Consider the following 17870-nt stretch of genomic DNA (forward strand, 5'->3'; position numbering starts at 1 on the left):
CTTGGGGGGCAGCTAAACCAAGGTTGGGGATAAAATAGTGATTTTTATTCACAGTATTCACCTTTTTGCAACATGCAATATTTGATATTGATACGTGAATTATTGTGATAAACCCACAATATATAATTTTATATAATAAACTGTCTTTTTCTTCAAAAAGAGCCGTACCTGGACTGTGAAATAATCTATGAATATACACAGACAAAAAATGCCCGCTTTCCTGTAGTGTGCGTTAACACGTCGCATGCGCTTGTCACAGAACGGACGTTACCTGGACAGGGAGATGCCAGAAGAATAAAACCACTAGCAGGTTGGAAATCTTTGTTTTCTCTACACTGATCCCGATCACGTGTTCACCGAGCATTGTGCTGTTGGCTGCATCCTACGAAAACCCAGGGAGATCATTTGTAGGCTCTGCGGAGGGGCAGATAACGAGGCGGACGACGGGAGGGAGCGGTAACCGTACCTGGAACAGGGAGCTCCCGCGCACTCTCACCACGTGCAGTTTCTTGGGAACGAGAACCTTCTCCGGCAGCAGTTCTACGGGCAGTGACACGGAGACCCCCATGTCCTTTGGGATGGAAGACAGCTGCGCATGGAGGTACACGTTTCAATGACAAAACAAGATAAAGAAGAAATGTCTGGCCTCTACCAAAACACGCTTACGCCGCCAGTTGGCTTTGAGGGAGAAATTTAGTTTTATGACAGTTCCGGGTGTAATTTGCGGCTTTCGCTCTGATGCTAGGCATTAAAAGGTTGTTTTTCCTCCCCTTTTACTGGGTCTACCAAGCCCTTTGCCAGAACATACCGATCCACAACGCTGGCCCGGCAGCTTGAACCACGGCGAGCGGCAAAACACTTAACCGGCTTGGCAGTGCAAAGGTTAACTATTTACTAACAAAAATATAATAAACACGAAAACACGAGTCATCGATGCCATGGGAGCCGATGCAAGGAAGCGGGAGCTTATCAGCTAGTCGAGGAACACGCCGACCTCCTGAAATTCCTTCTTCGTTACACACCATTTCCTGACGACGGGTAACTCACCCCAGTCCGCTGCCAACAGCACCGGCCCTATCCAGCAACTGGCCCAGCACGGAAATCTCACAGTCCACAAACCGGGTATCTGCAGGAACCATGGAGATTCAATAATGACAAAACGGCGTGATGTCACACGCTTCACCGAGTGCACACTCCCAACCTGCGGCGCTGCACCGAGCGTCTCGCTGCAGCATCGTTCACCCGGTCGCGCTGCTTCCTCGTATTTTTAGACCACACAGTCTAGCTATCTGGTGGCGTAGAGGGTTAGGGTTTTGTTACATGCACTCAGCATCTTCTTAAGGGTACCACTCACTGCCCTTCACTCACACTTACTTCACACGATGACACCATTAAAGCTGACATGTAATTACATAGTATGTCCACGGGACGGCGCCAAACTATAACAAATTCCAACTTAATATTGTAAATGGAACTGTCATGCGCACAAGTGACCAGCAGGGGTCAGCATTTTCACGACATACAGTTATATAAGATATATTTGGGCCTTGCTGCCCTCTGGTGGGGATGGATGATCATTGCACTGAGAGAAGCTGCTGGTAAATGAAATAAATAGTGAGTGTTCTTCATGCAGCATACAGATTATGGAAATAATGACGTCACGGGGTAAATCAGAACCCAATAAATATCAATGTATTCATAGGTTATCATGCAGTATATGGTGTAATATCATATCTGACATGTACTTCACTCACGCTCAGTCCACATGATGATGCCAAAGGATAACAAATCCTAACTTCACACCATGTAACCTGACATGCAATTACAGAGTATGTCCACAGGACGGCGCAAAAGTACAGCAAATTCCTACTTAATATTGTTAATGGAACCATCATGCGCACCAGTGACCAGCAGGGGTCAGCATTTTCACGACATACAGTTATATATAATATTTATGATTTATTTAATGCCAGACAGAAATGTGAACATTCTTTATGTGGAAATAAACGGTTTGGCTTCAATGTGTAAAAAGCTCACTAACGGAGCAAACAAGTCATCAGGTTGGAAAAGATTTGTTTTAGAACTTCTAGATGAGGATTTTGGCACGGCAACAAACACCGAAGAAACCATTCAATGTATCAAAGTATTTCTGTAAAAAAACACACAAAAACAGGCAAAATCTCCACCCCTTTCTGAATTGGCCACAGGAGAGTGCAGCAGGATCAGCGCACGGAAATGCCCTGGGTGATCCACAGCAAACATGGGACTGGGCAGCCAGCAAGCTGAGGCTTGGGACACGAGACGGCCTTGGAAACAAGTCCTGCTGTGGTTGGACTTTATGCCAGTATCCGTCGATGAATACTGCATGGTGCTGGCCACGAGCCCCTAGAAATTAAGTTGGGGCCACTAAGCTAATTAACAGCTAATTGTAATTATTGTGGTGTGAGATGACGCTGTCAGCAGAGGAAGGATTCTTTGGTGTCCGTCCGAGTTTTCATTGGCTGCCCCGGTGCCTATTCCATCAAGCAGTCCAAACAATTTTGTAGTTGGCGCAGTGCAGGTAGCACAGGCGTAGGCTGTTACTAGCGTTCCCTCCGACTCAGGCTGGGATCACTTGCTGCAGCTCCTCGTCACTCGGTCGGTTGGTCATGATGTGTCGAAGCAGGTCTTGTGTGAAGGAGGCAATGTGAACGTTCTCCAAGGCGGCAAACTTCCTGAGAACTTCTACATCTTCATATGACACCTAAAGTAGGAGGACATGCGTGGAACACATTTCCATAATGAAGCCGAGCGAGTCTCTTCTCACACACCAAGGAGCGAGGCCAGGCTTACTGAGCTTGAAGCTTGAGAACACTTACCTTTCCAAGATCAGCAAAAAGGTGGAAATGAATGGTGTGCCCATGCCGCAGGATGCGCAAAATTCCATCCAGGTAAACCTGATCCTCCCGGAAGCAACCTGCTGGCATTTACAAAACGCACGTCGCGGAATCATCTGCATAACATTCTGCAGCGCTGTACACTCCGAGACAGGAAACACAGCGTGAGGGAGATTGGGGGAGACTGGCGGCCGAGCGCGGGGGAGACTGGCGGCCGAGCGCGGGGGAGACTGGCGGCCGAGCGCCAGTCTCCCTCGCGCTCGGCCGCCAGTCTCACCAGTCTCCCCCGCGCTCGGCCGCCAGTCTCACCAGTCTCCCCCGCGCTCGGCCGCCAGTCTCCCCCACGCTCGGCCGCCAGTCTCCCCCACGCTCGGCCGCCATTTGCCAGAGAGGGAAGTGTCAATGTGTGTAAGTGTTTGTGTATTTTATTACCTCGCACATACAATTTGTTTAGAAAATTAAATAAAACACATAGGCCCAAGTGAATTCATATTAAAGCCTTTGTGCAAAAGTAATTTGTGTGAAAAAAGGGTTAGGGTAATTGAAATATACATCATACAGGGTACAATTTGTGCAAAAACAAAAAATTCCTCTATAATTTTATATTTACTGATTGATATCGCGCTCAGTCGGTTCTGCTTTTTGTCCACAGGGTGGCAGCATATCACACATACAGCCTGCAGTGCACATTTTTTTGAGCTTTACCTTGAATACTGCGCCTGCGTGTGATTTTCAGTTGATCTGTACCTCCAATGCTGTATTTCCTTGGGATATTTACTGACTTTATACCTGAAAATACACAGTGAAGGAAAAGAGAGGTGCGTCACTGTGATGGAGGCGACAAAAGGACTGAGGGGGATTGCACATGTAGCCTAAACACTTAAAAGCCAGTCCTGGTGACACCTGAAGCTGCCATTCTCCGGTGACCTGACCAGCAGTGACTGACTGTGTGTGACTGCGTGCGTCTATGACGATGTGATTTTGCAGAATCAATCGCAGTCCATGCAGTGTCAACGTAGGAGGAAAAGGGTCTGGTAGGACTCCCAGTGCAGGAACTGGTTCGGGATAAAACTCCTGCATAGGGCAGAAAGGTCAGGGTTAAGTTAAGGTGTTTGTGGATGCAGATGGGTGTCTGCTGCAGCTTTAGGATTCATCCTTGATGGCAGCAGAGACTGGTAAGATGGCAACGGAGCCTGGGAGACAACAGCAGAGTCTGGGGACACTGACAGAAGGCGGCGGGGTGTGAGAAGCGGTGAAGACAGACAAATGGCAGTGGAGTTTGGGGAGACAGGAAGATGCCATCAGAGTCTGGGAGACAGCAGCGGACACTGGCAAATGGGAGTGGAGTCTGGGGGAGACTGGCACATGGCAGTGGATAAGTCCAAATAGCAATGCAGTCTGGGGATGCCGGCAGATGGCAGTAGAGTCTGAAGAGACTGGCAAAAGGTAGTGGAGTGTGGGGAGACTGTCAGGCGGTAGCAGAGAGGGGTGAATGGCAATGGAGTCTGGGGAAACTGGAAGATGGCCTCAGAGTCCAGGGAAAAGGCAGTGGAGACTGGCAAATGGCAGTGTGGGGAGGATGGCAGCGGAGTGTGGGGAGGGTGGCAGCGTAAAGTGGGGAGACTGGGAGCGGTATGTGGGGAGACTGGCAGACGGCAGCAGAGTGTGGGGAGACTGGCAGACGGCAGCGGAGTGTGGGGAGACTGGCAGACGGCAGCGGAGTGTGGGGAGACTGGCAGACGGCAGCGGAGTGTGGGGAGACTGGCAGACGGCAGCGGAGTGTGGGGAGACTGGCAGACGGCAGCGGAGTGTGGGGAGACTGGCAGATGGCAGCGGAGTCTGAGAATAAAGGCAGAAGGCAGCGGTTAATGGAAAACAGCAGTGGAGTCGGGGGGGGTGGCAGCAGAGGGGGATTGCACATGTAGCCTAAACACTTAAAAGCCAGTCCTGGTGGCACCTGAAGCTGCCATTCTCCGGTGACCTGACCAGCAGTGACTGACTGTGTGTGACTGTGTGTATGACGATGTGATTTTGCAGAATCAATCGCAGTCCATGCAGTGTCAACGTAGGATGAAAAGGGTCTGGTAGGACTCCCAGTGCAGGAACTGAAGACTGGGGGAGACTGGCACATGGCAGTGGATAAGTCCAAATGGCAATGCAGTCTGGGGATGCCGGCAGATGGCAGTAGAGTCTGAAGAGACTAGCAAAAGGTAGTGGAGTGTGGGAGACTGTCAGGCAGTAGCAGAGAAGGGCGAATGGCAATGGAGTCTGGGGAAACTGGAAGATGGCCTCAGAGTCCAGGGAAAAGGCAGTGGAGACTGGCAAATGGCAGTGTGGGGAGGATGGCAGCGGAGTGTGGGGAGGATGGCAGCGGAGTGTGGGGAGGACGGCAGCGTAAAGTGGGGAGACTGGGAGCGGTATGTGGGGAGACTGGGAGCGGTATGTGGGGAGACTGGCAGACGGCAGCGGAGTGTGGGGAGACTGGCAGACGGCAGCGGAGTGTGGGGAGACTGGCAGACGGCAGCGGAGTGTGGGGTGACTGGCAGAAGGCAGCGGAGTGTGGGGATTAATGGAAAACAACAGTGGAGTCGGGGGTGGCAGCAGAGTTTTGGAAGACTGGCAAATGGCAGCAGAGTGTGGGGGGACTCTCAGAGTGCAGCGGAGATGGGCAAAGGCACCCGCTCAGTTTATCCAGGGATTTTCTACTCACACAGCAATGCACGCGATCAGGATCCATAACAGTTTTGTCTTTGGTCTAGCACGGTGTCTAGCTCGGGAGACCACGCGATAAAAAAGGCTGATAACACAGAAAAAATACACAATGCAATGGTTAAACACTGTAATTGGTTCACCAAGAGAACTGTAATAAGTCCCAGAGATCACCCACATGTATCCTCCTGTTGTCCCTGGAATAACTTCCAGCACCAGTCAGCATGCACACCTTGAAACCCTGCTATGTGTACCCAATAAGTAGACACAACTACCTTGAACTGAATACAGCAGGAATGAACAGTTTATTGATGTAAAACATAGACTCATATAGCCACAGAACTTCATTAACATAAATTAACATTGATAAACAGGTACATGTAGACAACCCCACCTTTAATCCCCTTTAGCTACTGAATCTCCCCCTGGCAGCAATCCTGTTAATGGGATTAGTTTACACAATGGAGTTCCTGCCTGTGTAATCTGTGTATGGAAGCCAGGCTGGAGCCATATCTGACGACCTTTGGGCCATGTATGACAGGTAATTCTTTCACAAAGTGTGGGGAGACTGGCAGACGGCAGCGGAGTGTGGGGAGACTGACAGACGGCAGCGGAAGGGGGGAGGCTGGCAGACGGCAGCAGAGTGTGGGGAGACTGGCAGACGGCAGCGGAGTGTGGGGAGACGGGGAGACGGGGAGACGGCAGCAGAGTGTGGGGAGACTGGCAGATGGCAGCGGAGTCTGAGGATAAAGGCAGAAGGCAGTGGTTAATGGAAAACAGCAATGTTTAACATTGATAAACAGGTACATGTAGACAACCCCACCTTTAATCCCCTTTAGCTACTGAATCTCCCCCTGGCAGCAATCCTGTTAATGGGATTAGTTTACACAATGGAGTTCCTGCCTGTGTAATCTGTGTATGGAAGCCAGGCTGGAGCCATATCTGACGACCTTTGGGCCTTGTATGAGAGGTCATTCTTTCACAAACACATTAACACTTCCCTCTCTGGGTTGACTTTAAAGGAACACTTTAGGGCCCCACCAATTATAATGCACATCAAAATACTTTAAAAGTAATTTAAAATGTATTTTCTTACCCAAAGGAAGAAGAGAAAAAAGTTGTGCTTGCCTACTTATGAAACTATAAATCACACAGGGTTGACTCAAAAATTTAACTATGGCTCCTTAATTAAAATACACATTATAGAGGGCTGGCTCCCTGATTAAACTATGTTTTAGACAGGGTTAGCTCACTAATTGAAATATACATCATACAGGGTACAATTTGTGCGAAAACAAAAAAATTCCTCTTAAATTTTATATTTACTGATTTATATCGCGCTCAGTCAGTTCTACATTTTGTCTACAGGGTGGCAGCATATCCCACATACAGCCTGCAGTGCCGACTTTCTGCCAGCAGGTGGCGCACATATTTTTGATCTATACCTTGAATACTGAATCTGCGTGTGATTTTCAGTTAATCTGTACCTCCAATGCTGTGTTTCCTTGGGTTATTTATTTACTTTATACCTGCAAATATATGGTGGAGGAAAAGAGAGGTGCGTCACTGTGATGGAGGGGACAAAAGGACTGAGGGGGATGGCACAGGTAGCTTGAACACTTAAAAGCCAGTCCTGGTGACACAGGAAGCTGCCATTCTCTGGTGACCTGAACAGCAGTGACTGTGTGCATGCATGACAATGTGATTTTGCAGAATCAATAACAGTCCATGCAGTGTCAGGGTAGCGGGAAAAGGGTCTGGTAGGACTAAGGTGTATGTGGTTAGGTTAAGGTGTATGTGGATGCAGAAGAGACTGGCAGACAGCAGCAGAGACTGGCAGACAGCAGAGCAGCAGCAGACTCTGGGGAGACTGGCACAAGGCAGCAGAGTCTGGGGAGACTGGCAGATGGTAGGGGACTATAAAGAGACCAGCAGAACTTAGTGGAGTGTAGGGAGTGTAGGGAGACGGTAGCGGAGAAAGGCCGATGGCACTAGAGTCTGAAAAGACTGGCAAAAGGCAGCGACTCCTGGGAAACTGTCAGGCGTCAGCGGAGACAAGCAAATGGCAGAGAAGTCTAGGGAGACGGCAGCAGAGACTGGGGGGAGAGTGGGAGATGGCAGCAGAGAGTGGGAGATGGCAGCAGAGAGTGGGAGATGGCAGCAGAGACTGGGGGTAGACTAGAAGATGGCAGCAGAGACTAGGGGGAGACAGAGACGGCAGCAGAGACTGGGAGATGGCAGCAGAGACGGGGGGAGACTGAGAGATGGCAGCAGAGACAGCAGAGCATGAGAGTAGAGAAATAGCTCTTAGTTTACAAGACCCCGGGAAAGCAAACATGCCATGTCTGCCCAATAAAGAGCTCACCTGCTTAGTTTAACCAGGAATTTTCTAGTTACGCAGCAACGCACGCGATCAGGAGCGATAACAGATCTGTCTCCAGTGATCTAGCACGGTGTCTGGATCAGGGAGTCCCCACAATGACCAAAGCTGATAACACAGAAATAATACACAATGCAATGGTTACACACATTAACACTTCCCACTCTGGGTTATTTTTTAAAGGAGCAGTTTAGTAATTTAATATGCATTCTCTTCCCCCAAACAAAGACGGGGAAAAGGCCGTGCTTGCCTACTGACTAAACTATTCATAATACAGGGTTAGCGCACTATACCTAACATAAGTAGGGTCACATATACCCCGGTGGATTAGTAATTAAGTCTTTTTGCAGCAGTAGTTTGCGGAAAAACAATGAGAATTTCCTCTATATTTTTTATATATTTATTTCTATCACGCTCTTTCTGTGGGGAGACTGGCAGAAGGCATCGAAAAATGGCAGTTGAGTCTGGGGAGACAAGAAGATGGCATCAGAGAGCCGGGAGACAAGAAGATGGCATCAGAGAATGTCCATGTTCTGGGGTTTGATTCGCTCGCTGGGTCGCGGCGATAATAATAATTTTTCCGGTGCCCCTGAGGCTGGGGTGAGGATGAACAGATGCCATGTCTGAAACCTTATATAGCACATACTATAGTCCAATCTTATAGCATAAAGTGCAGCTATTGCCCCATTATACATCGTTCACATAATAATGATTATTATTGCCCCTCTCCCTGCGGTAGGTGCCCTGTTACAGCTCCTGCAGCTGTCCTCCGATGAATATCACGGTTTATTCACGTATTGTTACTGCGAGGTCTGCCCCCTGCAGGCTGTCAGGATCTCCTGGTAGGAATGGAGGTGGATCTTGCAGGTAGAGGGCGGCCCTGATTGATCCACCTGGGTCAGGACTGCTGGGCTGTTCAGTGATTTCCAAAGAGCTGCTTTGATGTTGCCGCTTAATCCACTCTTTCTATTAAGAAATGGAAACCCAAAGTTTGCGTGGGGGGCTGCTGTCAACTTTCTGCCCCCCCAAGAAAAGCCTGTTTGGGGTGAATTGGGGAATTATCTGCTCAATCAAGCAGCAGGCCAAGGCCCTGGAATATAATATTGGTTGCAGATCGGCAGAGCTCTGGGGTCTGGATTATTACACCAAAATCTACCCCCTGGAGGGATTGTTTGGACTCCGGCTGAACTGTTACAGTAAGGACACGGAGGGCCGGTGAGTGGCTTGTTTATAAGACAAGCATGTGGTTTTATTTATCAATAAATAGTTTTTTGGTTTTTTTTACAAACTGGGCCGAAAGGGTTAAACCCTGTGTTTTATGCTGTTGTGATGTAGCATCTGAGATGTTTGCCGCTCGCTTATATGTCTTTAACGATACGATTGTGTTTGCCTGGCGATGGGCCGCACGCCGCTGTGGCACACAGAGGGTTAATACTGTAGCGCTGTTTACTCTTTGTGCAGAGTTTAAGTCCATGTTCTGGGGTTTGATTCGCTCGCTGGGCCGCGGCGTGCCGGTTACCCTCTCATGTGTGTAAAGCTGATCGTTCCAAGTTCTTGGTGCTGATACGTTGTATGTATTGTGTATATAAGTAATAATAATAATAGTAATAACGCCGTCTGCCATTTTTGTTTGCTATGTGTTATTTAAAGCCTCCCACACGACCCTAGATGCCCCTCGTTTCTCTGCCGTGTTCTGGACGTTCCGTGTTTAATTGCCCCGGATAATTCTGACTTCGTGCAACAAATGTAATATTAATGGCTGTGGGTAGTTGGCTCGGCCACGCGTTACTTTCACTGGATTTGGCTCTTTATATCGTAACTTTATATCTGCAGATCTGCGTATTTATATTATAACTTTGTATCTGCAGATCTGTTTCTTTATATTATAACTTTATATCTGCAGATCTGTGTCTTTATATTATAACTTTATATCTGCAGATCTGTGTCTTTATATTATAACTTTATATCTGCAGATCTGTGTCTTTATATTATAACTTTATATCAGCAGATCTGTGTCTTTATATTATAACTTTGTATCTGCAGATCTGTGTCTTTATATTATAACTTTATATCTGCAGATCTGTTTCTTTATATTATAACTTTGTATCTGCAGATCTGTATAATAATGCGCCGATACTGGATGCAAGAAATCCGCATTGGAATGTTGATAAATTGATTGAGTAATTGGAGGGAAAGGGACCGGGGAGGAAAAACTGGGAGCGTACAAGGGGTCCGCCTGCCCGCGGACCCGCTGCCATTGCGCGCCTGCCCGCGGACCCGCTGCCATTGCGCGCCTGCCCGCGGACCCGCTGCCATTGCGCGCCTGCCCGCGTACCCGCTGCCATTGCGCGCCTGCCCGCGTACCCGCTGCCATTGCGCGCCTGCCCGCGTACCCGCTGCCATTGCGCGCCTGCCCGCGTACCCGCTGCCATTGCGCGCCTGCCCGCGTACCCGCTGCCATTGCGCGCCTGCCCGCGTACCCGCTGCCATTGCGCGCCTGCCCGCGTACCCGCTGCCATTGCGCGCCTGCCCGCGTACCCGCTGCCATTGCGCGCCTGACCGCGTACCCGCTGCCATTGCGCGCCTGACCGCGTACCCGCTGCCATTGCGCGCCTGACCGCGTACCCGCTGCCATTGCGCCCCTGCCCGCGTACCCGCTGCCATTGCGCCCCTGCCCGCGTACCCGCTGCCATTGCGCCCCTGCCCGCGTACCCGCTGCCCCTGCGCGTGTGCCGACCCGCTGCCCCTGCGCGTGTGCCGACCCGCTGCCCCTGCGCGTGTGCCGACCCGCTGCCCCTGCGCGTGTGCCGACCCGCTGCCCCTGCGCGTGTGCCGACCCGCTGCCCCTGCGCGTGTGCCGACCCGCTGCCCCTGCGCGTGTGCCGACCCGCTGCCCCTGCGCGTGTGCCGACCCGCTGCCCCTGCGCGTGTGCCGACCCGCTGCCCCTGCGCGTGTGCCGACCCGCTGCCCCTGCGCGTGTGCCGACCCGCTGCCCCTGCGCGTGTGCCGACCCGCTGCCCCTGCGCGTGTGCCGACCCGCTGCCCCTGCGCGCCAACTCGCTGCCCACGGACCCGCTGCACCTGCGCGCCTGCTGCGCGCCTACCCGCGGACCCGCCGCCCCTGCGCGCCTACCCGCGGACCCGCCGCCCCTGCGCGCCTACCCGCGGCCCCTGCGCACCTACCCGCGGCCCCTGCGCGCCTACCCGCGGATCCGCTGCCCCTGCGCGCCTACCCGCGGTCCTGCCCTGCATGGCGGCCCGCTGTGATGGTTTACACAAACCAGACAACCCCTACAGCTGCTGCAGATCTTCTTTGGAAGCGAAGAGGTTGATGGCAGCAGTGGGCTACAAGGTTGGGTTCTTAAGGGTTCCTATTGTTCCACCGCATACATGTTGGGTTCTAAAGCATTTATCCTGCTGGCTGTTGAGTTTGTAATGCTGTACCAGACAAACCCTACAGCTGCTGCAGATCTTCTTTGGAAGCTAAGATGTTGATGGCGGCAGTGGACTACAAGTCGGGTTTCTCAGGATCTGCAGCAGTTATGAGCTTTACAAAGAGGATGGTTGATGACGGACAGTTCTGCTTGAGTTTGCATGAGCTCTGAGGTCTTTATGGATACCCCACCTTGATCTCGCCGAGTGGGATTGTAGATTTCATTGCCGTAGATATCACCGGATCTATTTGCACACAGAGGAAAGATGAGGGTTATCTAAAGCCTGATTTGTGGTCTAAAAGCTGGCAGCCAATCTCAATGTGTAGCCCATTCAGAGAGGTAATAAACTGTAATGCCCCTCAATAAATAGTACTTGAGAATAACTCCCCGGGGTATCATACACCAAAGACTGCATCGTACAAATGACATCGTAAGCGGCTTCCGGCTCTACGAGTCATTATGTTTGCCACACATTATTTAGCCGGACGCTCACAGATCTTGTTAAGCTCCTATAGAAGCAGACGGGCTATGTCACTCTTCCTCGGAATCTCTCACACTGACAGTTTTAAGAGCCGGCCTCCAGATCTTTCCTTTGATAATTTTAATGGAAAAAATGTTGTGTCCAGTAGGTTTCTGCGTAGAAATATCTGCTAATGTTTCCAAAGGTTCCTATAATACATTGTAATACATTGCGGTTCATCAGGTCTCTCCCAACGAAGGCTTGAGAGTTTGTCCCAATCCATAAATGAAAGGCGACTGCATAGACTTCATTCTATAACTTCTTTGCCAGGGCCGGTGAGAAGACCAGTAGGTTTGGTGTTGGCCGAGCCTCGGGGTAGGAGGTAGCACTGAATGGGTCTCTTGGCAGCGTTTCTCTGTTTTCCAGATACAGAACGTTTGTATCGGAGGAAGCGGCTCCCAACACCCTGGTTGCCACTGTACATGCCTTTGATCCAGATGGAGATCATGTGACTTACAACATTTCGGAAGGAAATAAAGAAAGGAGCTTTATTATTGATTCCGAGAAAGGTACGTAGAGCTATATTTTGTATACATCCATAACTACCCCCCCCCAATGCCACCGATGCTTTTTACAGAGACCTGACGATTTCTCAAATATTCTGCTACATAAAGAAGAAAATTAGTCATCGAGATAAAATCGAGTTCCTCACCAGAATTCCGTCACAGTAACTATAACTTGAAGTTCCTAAATAGTTGAGTAGGGGGATCGCTTACCCTGGGCTAAGGATTTGTAACAATGGAACTGATTTATCCTCAAACCATTTAACAGGAATAATCCGTCTTGGTTCTAACCTGCTTCCAAAGCATCATGGAGCCGAGTATGTTCTGTATGTGACCACCACAGATGACAATGCTTCGGGGGGTCCTTACAGCCTCACCAGCACGACTACGGTCGCCGTGAGAGTCGATGACGTCAACCAGAACAAGCCCATCTTCCATCAGGTACCTCATACATTAACTCCAGAAAACCGCTTAGGAGAATAATCCCTTACTGAACGCCAACGAACTAAAGCCGTGTTAGAACTGTCCTTGGCTCCAAGATGTAGCCAGATCCTAAAAGAAATGTGTGGATTTAACATTATTTCCAGTGTGCCCAGTACCGTCACCACGCCGTAGTCCTGGAGAACCAGCCCCCAGGAATGTTTGTGCTGCAGGTGGAGGCGAAAGACGCAGACGTTGGCGTCAACGGTCAAGTGAAGTACGGGATCGTTCATCGCGAGGGCTCTCTTCCTGCATTCAGCATCCATCCGGACACAGGTGCCACCGCCTCCTATACCTTAAAGCCCTTTAAACATTGCATGGAGAGACGGGCTGCGGCACGGTGACCGAGGACACACTTTCCTCCCGGTGTATTTGTGTTCCAGGTTTTTAATATGCTTTTTGCTGGATTGGTGTATACGCTTCTACCCTTCTACCCCAGGGTCAACAGCCAGAGGTGACGACATGGAGCTTCATTTGATTCTGTTAAAACCAGTGGGTCAGATAGGCTCGGTGATGCAGGTTTTAACCATGGTTGTAGGTCATGTTAATCAGCCAAGCTTTTTTTCTCAAAAGCTTATGAGAAAATGTTCTTCACGTGTTATAGCAGGAATTGCCAGTCACATCGCCTCCGTGCTTTCTTTAACACGTTTCCCACGCAGGAGTCCTGACAACCCTTCAGAGCTTTGATCGGGAGAAGCAGAAAGAGTTCCCCGTCACCATCAAAGCCACAGACCAGGGGTCGAGCCTCTCATAGGGCTGTGCCAGATCAACCTACAGATCCAGGACCAAAATGACAACGACCCCAGCTTTGAGAACAACCACTACGAATGTAATTGAGTCTCCGTGGGTAGAGTATGAGATCTCTACAAGCACCAAGTCCCCATCATGTTCTTCTGTCCTCTTCTAATTATAGCTTTAAGTGGAATTCAGCATTAAGAGTCTTCCTAGATCTGCTGGTCCACAAGAGCTTGGCCAGCACGCCCATGGGGTATTTGGGAACAACATAGAATTCAAATGTTTCCATTCTTGTCCCAGATTTCCTGAGAGAAGATGCTGCCGTGGGAAGCTGCTTCCTCCGCGTTGCGGCCCGTGATGACGATTATGGCGTGAATGGAACGATCACGTACTCCGTGCCTGGAGAGGAACCAGTGGCCTTCAGCATTAACACCTCTACGGGGTGGCTTTATGTTCGCCAGCCAATATCTCGGGTAACGTAGCAAGCGTTTACATGCTGTGTTTAGAGAACCAACTTACATTTCAACAAGCGAAAATATCGCGGGGTCACCTTCTGACCCCAGACCCCTTCATACAATATGACTTATAGTAGGATTGTAAGCCACTATATATATAATGCAATAATAAGATATGGCGCACTTGTATCTCTCTTTTGTTCCTAATATTAAGTAACCGGTTTAATGTACATATTGCAAAACTACAATGTATCTCTTATGACAGCGAGTAGCTTTGTGTTTGGATATTTCAACTTTCTGCTTTGCAAACACAGCTGGTGGCTTTTTAAGTGGGGACGTAACGGGGCTTTTTGGATAGTTTTAAGGCATCGTCAAGCTGTCATGTTTGCTTTTTCTGAAATCAAAAGTCTCTGCGGCCAGACGACGACGACGACATCTGGACACTGATTGGAAGGCCCCCGTGTGAGTCCCCGAGGTTACCGCTAAATGAGACTCTCCATTGCAGAATGCCAGCTGTTTGCTGGGAGTCGTCCACTGTCTTTTTTTTTACGTGCCTCTGGTTAGCTCTGTAATTGGAAATCGGTTGGGTGATAGAATGAAAAACCCTCTAGGACAAGTACCATACAACTAATTAACACTTTGAGTACCAGAGTATGTGAGTGGTGCATGAAACTCCTCAACCATCTGTCACTCACAGCTTTTAAATCAATTGGGAGAGCATTTTTGGGTTTGTTTTTTTGTCGGGGAGGTTGCTGAATGGAGACGGTTTAAGTGAATGTAATTAATTTTTTTGTCTTAACCTTTTTTCCCATCAGAAATCATTAATAACACTAGAGGTCACGACCGCGGACGGAGGAAATAGAAGCACGCAGGTGGAAGTAGCCGTTCGAAGATGCTCAGAATCAGCATCCGGTCTGGGAAAAAGAAAGATATGACCTGGTGATTCCGAAAATACCATGAGAGATACGCCTGTTGTGGTAAGACGTGACCTCTGACCTGGAAACCAGTGGAATTTTTCCACCCGTCGGTGGGAACTGTACAATGCTTCCAGCCATTGGTTGGGCACCTTACAATGCTTCCAGCCATTGGTAGGAGTCATAGAAGGATTCCGCCCATTGGTGTATGATCTCATTTGAAGATGGATTTCTCCCTCATGCCCGGCTACCAGGGATCATACCCATCTAGACATCTGCTTCCCGTTAGGCCTGATATGAAGCTAGTGAGAGGGAACGGGGTATGGAGACATCACCTCTAAGGAGCCTTAATCACCCTTCTAATGTCTGTCATTTCCGAGTGGACTTCCTGCTGTTGAGGGCTTCTTTTTACTGTAATTTACTGTTAATTACACAATGTTCTGCCATTCCTACAGACCGTTAAAGCTTCCTCACTGCTGGGAGACCCTCGTGTGACGTACAATTTAGAGGAAGGATTGGTACCGGAGACTAACATGCCCGTTCGTTTCTACCTGACGGTAAATCGAGAAGAAGGCTCTGCCTCCGTTCTTGTAGCTGAACCTTTAGATCATGAAACAACCAGGACTTTTATCCTGAGGATCCAAGCTCAGACCGTTGCTGCTGTGCCATTGGCTGCCTTCACTATGGTGTACATTAACATTACAGGTAGAATCTCCGGATATCGATTCTGTGCCTGCGCTGCTAGAAGAGCAAATGTGAAGCCGGACTTGTTTATATTGCAGATGTGAATGACAATGTGCCCTTCTTTACGTCATCCATATATGAGGCCACCGTTACAGAAGGCCTTGAATTGGGAACATTTGTGCTCCGGGTGTCTGCATCTGACCAAGATCTCGGACTGAATGGAGAGGTGAGTTCATACGTGAAACCTCATCACACGCACACTCTGACTCCTATAGCTCTGTGCTCCTGGGTATACTAAATGCGGTACCAACTTATAAAATCTGCACCCATTGATGCATGTTCTTCAGATATCCCTGGTCCTTCTAGCCATAGCATATATTCCTGTAATTTGCACATGTAAAACAATGTGCTTTATGGCCATACCAATCCGTAGGGCAGGGCCATACCAATCCGTAGGACAGGACCATACCAATCCGTAGGACAGGGGCATATCAATCTGTAGGAGAGGGGCATATCAATCTGTAGGAGAGGGGCAAATCAATCTGTAAGACAGGGCCATACCAATCTGTAAAACAGGACCATACCAGTCTGTAAGACAGGGCCATACCAATCTGTAGGACAGGGGCATACCAAGCTGTAAGACAGGGGCATACCAAGCTGTAAGACAGGGCCATACCAATCAGCAGGACAGGGTCATACCAATCAGCAGGACAGGGCCATACCAATCAGCAGGACAGGGCCATACCGATCCATGGGACAAGGCCATAACATTTCATAGCATAGTGCCATACCTATCAAGAGGACAGGGGTGCATACCAGTTTATAGCACAGGGCCATTACGATTCATGGGACAGGGCAATGCTGATTCATAGGATCAGGCCATACTGGTTCAAAGGACAGGGGTGTATACCAATTCATAGCACAGGACCATACCGATCCATAGGAGAGGGGTGTATACCAGTTCATAGTACAGGGCCATACTGATCCGTGGGACACGGCCATACCAATATCTACACTAGATCAGGGGGTCAGCACGTTAATTAGAGTTACTGATGCCACATAGGGGGGTTTTCTCGCCTGATAACACTGTCTGGTATTAGGGCCAGATTGTTGATTGTCGAGGGGTCACGTGTCAGTTAAAGCCACAAATAAATAATAAAGAGAAATTAAATTGGTTCGCGGCAGAGCAGACAGACCTTTTGCTCATCGGATCGCAGCATTTCCTGCGCACCGGCATTACTGTTACGTTAATAATATATGTAGTCCTGGCAGAACATGTTCAGTAAAAGCTTCCAGGCCTTTGCAACAAAGAGCATTAGTGGTTTTCCAATTCTGGTGAGGCTAATATGGGGTTTATTTTGGCACAGTGGCCTTACTGCTCAACCGAAATGCAGCATACATCCCAAGATCTATTCCTAAATAGTTGCCCACAACCATCCCCACCCCAAGGTCCTGCCGAGATACCCATAGCCCTCCCTACCCCAAGGTCTGATCCTGCGAAGTTGCCCACAAACCACCCCAATGTATGTTCACAAAGCAGTGCCCATAGCCCATAGCCCATAAAACCTCAATGCCTCATCCTGCTGAGATGCCCATAGCCCTTCATACCCCAACGTCTGATCCTGCTGAGATATCCATACCCCTCCATACCCCAACGTCTGATCCTGCTGAGATGCCCATAGCCCTTCATACCCCAACGTCTGATCCTGCTGAGATACCTATACCCCTTCATACCCCAACGTCTGATCCTGCTGAGATACCCATACCCCTCCATAGCCCAACGTCTGATCCTGCTGAGATACGCATACCCCTCCATACCCCAAGGTCCGATCCTGCTGAGATGCCCATGACCCTCTTTACCCCAACATCTGATCCTGCTGAGATACCCCAAAGTCTGATCCTGCTGCAGTGCCAGAGGGATGGTCAATTGTTACGTTGGTAACTCAGCCCTGTTACCTCCTCACCTTTTAAATATTTAGGGTTGGGCACACCTTTCAACATGTAAAGAAACCCCGGGATTAACTCATGCAGTTCTGTTCGTATAAAATGACTTTAAGCTGCCAGAAGCTTATGCAAATCATGTCACTTTTTGTGTATTTAAATTAAGTTATGCGCAAAAAATGAAATGTATTCTTTTATGCAATGCTAATGAAATTCACTAATATCATGAATTTATAAT

The sequence above is a fragment of the Spea bombifrons genome, chromosome 13 (assembly GCF_027358695.1).
Source record: "Spea bombifrons isolate aSpeBom1 chromosome 13, aSpeBom1.2.pri, whole genome shotgun sequence".
NCBI classification, from domain to species: Eukaryota; Metazoa; Chordata; class Amphibia; order Anura; family Pelobatidae; genus Spea; species Spea bombifrons.